Below are 8,855 nucleotides of genomic sequence, written 5' to 3' on the forward strand. Positions count from 1 at the left end.
TATATATATATATATATATCATAAAAAATTGAGTAAACTATCTATATAAATTTTGAATGCCTATAACGAAAAAGAAATGACTATCAAGGGATTAATTAAATTAGAACAAAAAAAAACAAATAATAGGTTAGTGGCTACGAAAACAAAGAGAAGGATAGAGGTATCAAATTTGGGCCTTCGAGCCCATTTTCTAGTACTAGAACTGTTGGACAAAAAAATCATTTAAGACCTTATTTGGTCCGTATTTTGACATATGATTACTATTTTTTCATCTCCTCTGACCTGTATTGTACCATCTATGTTCTTACATATTTTAGCAACCCGTAAATCATATTTCCGGCTGTATACAAATGTATACAGCAGGTATATCGCCTGTTTTCGGGATTTTCAAAGCCCGAAAATCAAAATTTCAACCATCTATTCATTGTCTTCCACCTGTGTGTCAATTCCCTGGACTTGGCTGACTCGATAAATAGTTGTTAGGTCCCTATGGCCTAACGAGAAATGCAAAGGGTAAGAAGGAGTCCACTAGGACTCGGGAAATTTCATGTAAACACAAAAAAAGAAAAGAGTAACTTATCATCAAATTAAGATTAAGAAAAGATGAATGAAATAGGAAGGTGCGCAAATTAATGAATTGTCTAACATAAAAACGAAGGCACATGGATAACTAAAATATTAAAAGCAAAATTAAGCAGAGCATAACCATCACTAAAAAAACATCATGCTAATTAATGGTGCCTATACAAAATGGTTGAGATGGAGAAGTAAACAAAAGCGCACCCATTACAGTGATCTTTGAATGACTACGGGAATACATAAATAATAGGTAAAGGAAGATTTAGTTTACATATTTTGCATGCTTCCAAAATTCCTAAAGGGGCTAGCTAGAATCAAACATAGCTACATTAAGAGAGACCATACAATGACAAATATAGACCAATGGTCGACATCAATAGGCAAAAATGCTAAGATAGTATCCTTGAGGGATAATACTATCAAACATTGCCACCAAATCATGTCGAAAATCAAGTCGAACAGTATTCTATTAATTTGACTACGTTTCTTGGCTGGTTAACAACAACAAATGACACATGCATTTTCTATTTTTACAACCCTTGAAAGGCAAAAAGGATGAACTAAGGCGTCAGTGAATAAGAATAAGAAAAATAGAACATTGCATAATCTGGAAAGGAGAGAGTAAATTATACTTTTTGGAAATAGACTCAGCGAAACTGAACTGGCGAGATATCATAAAGGAAACAACAGCAATGTTGTCTAATGTTCAAAATAGTGGCAAATACAACACATAGTTCATAATGTCGACATCTCAATTTATCCATTCAACTAGATATAAAAGGGATGAAAAATATGACATTGGTCACCAAACAATAATACAGGTTCATGATAAACAAGGGCCAAACTAAGACTTATACGATCAATTCGAAAGTTGGTCACAACTATATTATGAAAATCAAGACAACAAGACCAACAATGGTTTTGAATCCGATATCCCAAATATTCATACAGGCACCTCTTAATCTGGCTCATATGTGAAAGACCAACCTCTCGGAGCATGTAAAACGATCACAGCTTCAAAGTGACACAAACAGAGGGATAAGTAAAAAGAAATGCATTACACTTCATGGAAAACAAAACATGTTGTTTAAACCTAGAAAAAGCGACGAAGAGAATACATCAAAGTTTTAACTATAACGAAAAAAAACCTGAACACCATGGACCTTCAAAAAGATTCTATCCTGGATTAGCAGTTAACAATGTGTCAAAACATTAACGTAAGCAGCTCATACAATCGAGAGTCAAACGGGCAACATATTCATAATAAAATATGCTCAAAATGAAATGAGCAATACCTTTCGAAGTACAGCAAAACTGGGACAACAACGAGTATAGATGGACAACAATGACCTCAACCACACAAACAATGACACGAACAACAGCCGAGAAAGGTTTGAAACCCAGAGCATTAACTATAAGAGCACTTTCTAGCTTTTCCTTGAAGTGTATTTAGTATGTACTAAAGTATTTTTCGCTCAATCTTTTTTTTTGACTTAGTAAAAAAATCTGAGACTACAATTCACCAATTCAAAAAAAAAAAAACTCCCCCTTATTGAAGAAGACGAGACTATATAAAGGCAAAAGTTAGGGTTCGGTTTTTTGGGGGGAAAGGGGTGAAAAAACAATAAGACAAGGAACAAAAACCGATATTCAAACTTCAAAACATTCACCATTTCAGGCAAGACATCTTTTTCTGAAGGTTCAAACCATTCCAAAATGGAAAAGGAAGAACGGACGGTTGGGATTCGATCCCGACAACGTTGGGCGCGACTTGGAGTAATCTCACTCTACCATGGACGATCGCGTGACCTGCTACTGCTTTTTGTGCTGCGATGGTACGAGCAGAGGGAGACTTTAAGGAAGGAGAAAAAAGCAACGCAAAGTGCTTGTACGCGCCTTGCTGAGATGTGAACGTTTTCCATTAACTCGCTCTCGCGTTAGGCGCGTCTAGGCGTCGTCTCGCCGTCACGTGCAATGTCGTTTGATCTGCTTCACATCGTGTACTTGCTATAGTTGTTGATGTTCTGTCTTTTTTTGTGGACTCCGAACTGGGACGGGTCGAGGCTATTTAGTAAAGACGAAATAGGTAGGCTGAATTGGAGTGGCAAGGCGGATGGGCTGTTGCTAACATTTGAATTGAAATTTGGCCTTTTTGGAATTGAGTTTGAAGGAGGAAAGGGCTGCTCATTTATATTAATGTTAGGATGGGCATGGGTATTTTAAATTGGCGAAATAAAACTTACTTAGAAAACTCGATCAATGAATAAACCATACGAATTAATATAGTTAACCAACAAGCTTCTCAATCTGAACGAAATAAAATAGTTAACTTCGAATATCAACAAAATAATTCAAGATATAAAGTATTATATAACTATATTAATTATTAAATACTTACTAAATATATATATATATATATATATATATATATATATATCTTAAAGCGACTAAAACTTCTCTAAAAGACTTGAAAAATATTTTGAATTTTATAAATTCAATTTTTTCAATTCATTTGGAATTTAAGAAGCTCAATGATTAATTTATAGTGTGGAGGTCCGAAGCTGGGTGTCAACAATGTCCCTCATTTTATTTGAATTGATGCAAGAAATTCGAGGAAAATAAAATTGACGAAACCAATTTTGACCGACCACATATTAATTTTTTGAGATGGGAATTTTGTATGGACTTAAGAATTATGGCCGAACAACGGAAAATGTTTTTCCTACATATCTCAGGATATATGAGAATTTAAGTGATTTGTAGTTTGACACGCTTGATTTAACGTACGATTTTGAGAGAATTCAAAGGCCACCCCGACATCGAATTATAAAGGGACACAAATGCTCGGTAATAAGATTTAAGAGCGAATATTGGAATACCACCAAGTTTTCAACATTGAGCCCGCCTACATATCCCTCGACATAGGGAATCAGACTGCTTGTAGTTCGACTCGATCTGTGGGAAAAAAATCTATTATGCTAGATACCCTTTGGTTCTGCAAATGTGACATAAGAATCGAGTATGAAATGGAGGCTTGTAATATCTTAGACATGAATATGGCGCGCTTCACATCCATAATTAAGAACTTGCACGGACATAATTTCCAAGGCTCTTGGTGTATGTCACTCCAATTGGAAAGTTGCTTCCGGTGATACCAAAATTTCCGGATGTGAAACTGAAACAAGGAAACAAAAAGAAAAACTCACATACCATATGATAGGGTTGGTTTGATTGTGGTGAATTTGCTCCTCTGCTTGCGTCGTAATAGTTTGACACTCCTTGTTGGACTAAGTTCCAGTTTGTTGCTAAGAAAAAGTTCCAGGTTGTGCTGCACCTTTTTTGATGTCATCCGCACCTGTGGTTTTATTTGGAGGATTCATCCTACCAGATTCTCTCGACAGAGACTGGGATAAAATTCATTAGTATAAAAAATGCAATTCCAATGGAAGATAGTGTCTTTACCGGGTTTACACTAAATTGCTCTCCTATAATATTTGACGTCAACTCGATCGGTTTGATGCAAAGAAAATAAAGCTCATGTGTTATGTTTGTAATATAATATTTAATGTACTCTTCATTCGATGTCGATAAAATAAAAGGCTGATGCAATGTAATATGCTGATAATTCTTTGACGTCGTTATTGATGGTCCTCTTAATGTCATTTTTTAGCAATGAAAAAATGATGTAGGCAATATCGCTCTTCTTATGATGTATAAATATTTCTCTTGAGACACACGGTTTCCTTCTCTTGCAATGCATGACTCCTGTCTTGTGATGCATGAATTCCTTATCTTGCAATGCATGACTTCCTTTCCGCGATGCATGAGTCTCTTTCTCTTCGAATGCCTGATTAATTCTATGATTCATAACATATCCCGCAAATGGATTATTTTTTTCTCTTGAAATGCATGACTTCTTTCCGTGATGCATGGCTTCTTTTCCGCAAAGCAAGAATTGCTTCTCTTGCGATGCATGACTTCCTTCTCTTGCAATGCATGGTTTCTTTTCGCGATGCATGGATTTCTTCTCTTGCAATGCATGACTTATTTTCCGCAATGCATGAATTCCTTATCTTGCAATGCATTACTTCTTCTTTGTGATGCATGAATCTCTTTCTCTTGCTATGCATTACTCCTTTTTGCAATGCATTTATTCTTTTCGCAATGCATAACTTTTACCGCAATGCATGAATATTTGTCTCTTGCAATGCATGACATCTTTTTGTGATGCATGAAATTTTCCTCGTGATGTACGAAGATAAAGGTGACGCCTCTCGATATTCATCGAATGGAGAAACATACTCATTTTGATGTAAACCTATAAATCTGCATCCACAGAAAAATTGTCAGTTTTACAATAAACTAATCTTTGTCGATTTGTTCGTTTGTATGCTCCTTGTCTTTCTATCCCCGATTGATTCCTCCAATCTCCCGCCTCTTGATAGATAAGACAACATATTTTATGCCGACAGATAAAGGAAATATAAAGGAAAAGCTTTTTTAAGAAAATAGATTTTTGAAAGTAGTATTTGGAAAAATGGTTACTGTCAAGTATCATATCATGTAAGACTTAGCGAACCACTTTGAGTTGATGTTTGGAGGTGTATCTCCTTATTTGCAGAAAGTTTCCAAAGTTGCTCTATACTCTCGATAAACCCATGTTGAAATTTTGAGGCCTTTTTCAAAATGTCTGTCCCGGTTAACTATCTTTGCTTATCTTTAAATGTCATGAGTAAATTGCGGAATTTTTTAGATCCTCTCAAAAATTTTGTCCCAGTAGGGAGTTCTCAAAGTAACTTCAGTCTTGACGTCATTGATGGAAAATCTTCCTCTTGAGAATTTTTGAGTCCCTCTCAGGGACTCAAAAATTCTGTCTCAGTTTCTGTTGTAACGGAAAAATATAAATCTTATGGGAGATATAACTGAACCCTTGTGGCGCCTACGTATCCCATTGAGGCAGGAATCAGGTCAAACGTGGTTTCCCTCAAAGGTTAACAACAATAAGAAATTTACAAAGAAAATCGACCGTGGCCGACATAGGTCGCTTACGTATCTCATTCTTGAGAATTCAGGTCAGACGTAGTTCTAATACAGAGAAATATTAAAAGGGATAAATGGGAGTGATAGGATGACATAGGCCACCTACATATCTCATTCTTGAGAATTCAGGTCAGATATATTTCATATCAAAGGGATAAATTCTTAAACAAAACAAATACATGCAAATAGAGCAATTACATAGAAATGAAAGAAATACAAACTGAAGCATCACACATAATATCTCTTGGCATCATCTGAGTTGATCGATTTCGGCCATGCATTGCCATCCATCTCCGACAAGATCAAAGAACCTCCAGATAATAATTTGCGAACCATGTAAGGTCCTTGACAATTATGTGCAAATTTCCCTTTGTACTCATCTTAATGAGGAAAGATGCATGTAAGGACCAACTGACCAATTGCAAAAAATTTGGCTCTCACTCTTTTATGAAAAGCACGAACCATTCTCTGTCGATATAGTTAACAACGTACAAATAAAAATAACTCTCTTCTCATCAATCAATGTTAATTGTTCAATCCTCTTGCTGACTCATTCAACATTCCTCAATTCAGCTTCTTGGATGATTCTTAAAGAAGGTATCTCAATTTTAGCAGGTATGACTTCTTCGTTCCATGTGTAGCAAGTATGGGGTAGATCTGATCGACGTTCTGAAGATCGTTCGGTATCCCAACAAAGCATATGGCAACATCTCGTGCAAACATAGTTGATTGTCAATAATTTTCCACAGAATTTTCTTGATGTTAATATTTGCGGCCTCTACAGTTCCATTCATTTGAGGACGATAAGTGGTTGAGTTTTGGTGAGCAAACTTAAACTGCTTACATATATCTCTCATTAAATGACTGTTGATATATACACCATTATCAGTAATGATGGATTCTGGTACTCCGAACCTGCATATCAGATTGTTGCAAACAAAATCATGTACAACTTTCTTGGTCAACGACTTGTACGAAGCTGCTTCCATCCACTTGGTGGAGTAGTCAATGGAAACCAAAACAAATATGTGTCCATATGAAGCAGCTCGTTCTATTGGAAAAATGGCATCCATGCCCCAAGCTACAAATGGCCAAGGCGAACTCATAACATTAAGTTAGTGAGGCGGCACTCGGATCAAATAACCATGCACTTGACATTTATGACATCTCTGCACAAACTTGGAACAATCATGCTCCATAGTCATCCTGAAATAATCAACTCCAATTATCTTCCTTGCCAAAGTGAGTCCATTCATGTGTTTACCACAAACTCCAACGTGTACTTGTTCCGGAAACTTTGCAGCCTCAGCAACATTAATACATCTGAGAAGACCTAAATCAGGAGTCCTCCTACAAAGGATTTCCTCACTGACAAAGAAGTTTAGAGTCATACGGCGTATCGACTTCTTCTGGTTAAATGTTGCATTTTCAATATAAATCCCGGTCTCTAAGTAATTTTTAATATCAAAATACCATGGCATACCATCTGATTCTTCTTCAACATATGAAAAATGGACTATATATTCTTTTAATTCTATATCCAGAGGATCAATATAATCAATATCTATGTGTTTAATCATTGAGATGATGGTGGAAAGAGCATCAACTAACTCATTCTGTGTTCTGGGAGTGTGTCTGAATTCAATCTTACCAAACCTCTTGCACAAATTCTGTATATACTGCACGTACGGTGTAATATTTGGGTTCTTTACGACTCATAATCCTTGAATCTGATGAGTCAATATATCTAAATCTCCAATAACCAGAAGCTCATGCACATTCATGTAGATGGTCATCTTCAACCCAAGAATGCATGCTTTATATTCAACCATGTTGTTCGTGTAATTAAATTGGAATTTCGCTATCATAGGATAGTGTTGACCAGATTTTGACACTAAGAGTGCTCTAGTACCTCTTTCTTGGTTATTCGCCGCTCTATCTCTCCAACACGGGTATGCTTCAGAAATATTTTCACCCACAAATGATACCTCTTCATCGGGAAATAAGTCTTATGCGGTTCATAGTCTTCGTCGACTGGATTCTCCGCAAGATGATCACCCAAGGCTTGTAATTTTATCTCCTTTTGGGTCACATACACGATATCGAAGCATCTGCGATTTTGTCAACTTTCCGGTCGGCATCGCTTTCTTAAAAATATACTTTTATGGGTCCATCTTAGAAATGAGATATGTGGTATAGGAAGACAAATAATGTCTCCACTTCTGGGCAATCTAACTCAAAGCACAACACGTTCTCTCCAAAAGAGTATAACGAGCCTCATATGGAGTGAGTTTCTTTCTCAAGTAGTAAATAGCTCTTTTTTTCTTCCCTTTCTCATCATGCTCACTAAGCACACACCCAAATGAATTATCCGAGATAGAAAAATATAGAAACGATGGGCTCTTTCTCGCGGAGGAACCAACACTGTTGGAATGGACAAATAATTCTTGATGGCATCGAAAGCGGTCTGAAATTCATTTTTTCACTTTGTCATGAAGATAGGCTCACACACTACGGTGGATTGAGATATGAACCGACTAATGTAGTTCAACTTCCCTATGAAACTCATCACTTCCTTCTTTGTCTTCAAAGGAGGTAACTCTTGAATTGCCTTGATCTTAGAAGGGTCTAGCTCAATACCCTTCTGCTGACTATAAATCCCAACAACTTTTTGGTTGGCACCCCGAAAGCTCATTTGGTGGGATTTAACTTATAGTTGTTACGACATAGACGATCAAAGAACTTTCTTAAATAAGTCAAGTGGTATGAACCCATGCAAGATTTGATTATGACATCATCAACAATACACCTCGATCTCTTTGTGAATTATGTCATGAAAGATGGTTGTCATCGCCCTCATAAAAGTAGCACCTGCAATTTTAAGACCAAATGGCATCACTTTATAATGATATACACCCCACGATGTCATGAAAGTTATTTTTTCTACATCCTCTTCATCCATCAGGATCTGGTGATAGCCTGCGTAACAACTCACAAACAACTGCATTTCATGCTTAGCATAGTTATCAATTAGAATGTGAATATTCGGAAATGGAAAGTTATCTTTTGGGCTAGCTTTGTGTAACGACCTGTTTAGTCGTTTTGAGCAGCAGATTTTATTTCTGGAAAAACTGTGTGAGTCGACGGAACCCACGACGGACCGTCATGGGCACGACGGGCCGTCGAGGGGGTCTCGTTCCAAAAGACTTAGACTTCTGAAATTTGGGTACTGAAAT

At 36.6% G+C, this 8,855-nt stretch overlaps 1 long non-coding RNA gene across 1 annotated transcript; it reads right to left on the reverse strand.

Moving 5' to 3' along the window:
- Positions 1-161: 161 nt before the first annotated feature.
- On the reverse strand, positions 162-2,720 carry LOC114077279. The gene is made up of 2 exons (XR_003578405.1): positions 1,875-2,720; positions 162-1,760 (listed from the first exon to the last, which is right to left on the reverse strand). It is a non-coding gene; the product is annotated as an uncharacterized LOC114077279 (long non-coding RNA).
- Positions 2,721-8,855: the final 6,135 nt, after the last annotated feature.

This window comes from Solanum pennellii, chromosome 5 (assembly GCF_001406875.1).
Source record: "Solanum pennellii chromosome 5, SPENNV200".
In the NCBI taxonomy this organism is placed as follows: domain Eukaryota; kingdom Viridiplantae; phylum Streptophyta; class Magnoliopsida; order Solanales; family Solanaceae; genus Solanum; species Solanum pennellii.